At 38.3% G+C, this 2,210-nt stretch overlaps 1 protein-coding gene across 1 annotated transcript in view; it reads left to right on the top strand.

The window, feature by feature from the left end:
- Positions 1–2,210, top strand: part of LOC106872992 (E3 ubiquitin-protein ligase MIB2) — a 225,841-nt gene that overhangs the window by 198,745 nt on the left and 24,886 nt on the right. The gene's annotated exons all lie outside the window — the stretch shown is intronic.

Raw genomic sequence — 2,210 nt, 5'->3', positions numbered from 1 at the left:
ATATATATATATATATATATATATATAACATATATATATATATATATATACAGGTATTCCTCACCCTATGCCATTAATTGGTTCCAGGAGACACGACTTCAGTCAGAAAACAATTTAAGGTGAATTAACTTGTCTCTAGGCTAGGCCGAATTTACTTGTTGCATGTTCTTTTTGAGACCTTATAGCCTGGAATAGTTTTCTCCTCCTTGGAAATGAATGAACGGTCTGGCTTTTATTTCCAATACATTCCAGTTTTGTCTACATTAAAAATCTGTCCAGGAAGAAACCCGTTTTCTTCGATGATTTTCTTTAATGCATTAGGAATTTCCGCTGCTGCTTATTCATCAGCTAATGCACTTTCACCTTACTTCTTAATGGAGTGATAACTTCTTCGCTCCTTAAATCTCACAAACCATCCTTGGCTTGCCTTGAACTCTACATCTTTCTCATCTGGATATTTTTTCTTCAGGTACTCAAACAAAAACGTTTTCTCTTGAATGATTTCTTGACTAATAGTAGCACGCTGACGATTCAACCTAACAATCCAAAGAGAAAGAAAACTTTCTATTTCTTCAAAGTTTTTGCCTCTTTTCTTATTGATGACAGTGTTCTTTATCTCTAGGGATTCAGATTTGATATGTGCTAAAATCTTATCCTTATTATGTACAATCGTTGATACAGTTGTCTGACTCATCCCAAACGACCATGCAATTACTACCACATTTTTAACTTTTACATGACGTTTTATCATAGCCAGTTTATCTTCCAGCATTGTAGCATGACACTTAGTACTTTCACTATGAATTTTCTTAGGAGACATGGAGGCAAAAAATAAAGTCACAAATGAATGAGAATGAGAAAGTAGCCGATAAACAGACGTAAAAAATCCGAATTCAAAACAATCGCAGTTCATGTTCTGCACACTTGCTCAGCAGAAGTCCATTGCTGTTCATCTTGCCTACACCATGCTGCCCAATCACTCCCCTCCACTCATTGCTGTCGCTGCCAACTCTGGTGTTGAAATCACCCAGCAGGATGAGCTTGTCAGTGGCAGGCATGGTGCATAGTAGTGTTCAGGCTGGTGTAGAAGTGCTCCTTAACTTTCTCTGTGGATGTCATGGTGGGGGTATAGGTATTGATGATAGAGATGAACTACCTGTTGCTGATGGGGTGGCGGATCTTCATTAACGCCATTTGGGAGATTGGGGATCTGTTTGAGGAGTAAGTCCAATTCCATGGATGCTGTCTTCATTCTTGGCCTTTCCTTTCCAGAAAAAGGTGTATCTATTGGATTTCATAACCGATCCCTCTTCAGCCAGTCTGGTTTCGCTCAAGGTGGCAATGTTGATGTTGTACCTTGACAGCTTGGTGGCTACAAGGGCTGTCCTTCTTTGGGATCTTGAGACATTGTCACAATCTAGAAGGGTATGCACATTCCACGTCGCAGTCAACTGGCCAGAGAGTGTAGGGTAGACTTTCTTTAGGGTGAACAGTGCATTTTCTAGGCCCCCGCCCTTATTAGGATGAGCAGTGCATTTCTAAAAAGGCTGCTCAGTCGCCTGAGATGCTTCTGGAGTCTTCCACTGTCCTGAGTTCAAAGAACAACGACCAAAGTCCCAGGTTGCCAGAGAATAATAAAAAAAAATATTGAATATAAATATAGAAACATAAATATATAAGAGAAATAACAAAGATATAGAAATTTTAAAATATGTGACAGACATATATTCCAGACAGACACACACACGCACACATTGCTGAATGGCTGTTGACTACGCATTAGTTCCTCTGCCTTTTTTCTTTTACACTATTAACCTAACGATTAAAAAGACATTCTAGTTTACATTTAACCTACTACAATGGCAGAATAGTTAGCATGTTGAACAAAATGTTAAGCAGCATTTCGTCCGGCTCTCTACATTCTGAGTTCAAATTCCACTGAGGTCGATTATGCTTTTCAACTGACGTAACTACAGATGTGTACCCTCCTGACTTTGTTGCTTCATTACTTCCAGAAAAATGGATACATTTTAACGAAGTTTTCAAGAAATACCGCTTGCAAGCTGTAAATTCAGAGTATATAGGGATTTGTTGCAAAGAATTTTTCCGAGAAGTTGGGAAGAGGAGTTTCGGAAAATTCACATGATACAACTTTTTTCACTCATAACTTTCAGGAAAATGGATATCTTTTAATGAAAGTTTATACAAAT

Source organism: Octopus bimaculoides, chromosome 26, assembly GCF_001194135.2.
Source record: "Octopus bimaculoides isolate UCB-OBI-ISO-001 chromosome 26, ASM119413v2, whole genome shotgun sequence".
NCBI lineage: Eukaryota > Metazoa > Mollusca > Cephalopoda > Octopoda > Octopodidae > Octopus > Octopus bimaculoides.
The sequence above is the reverse complement of the archived record's forward strand: the minus strand, read 5'-3'. Positions and strand labels throughout refer to the sequence as shown.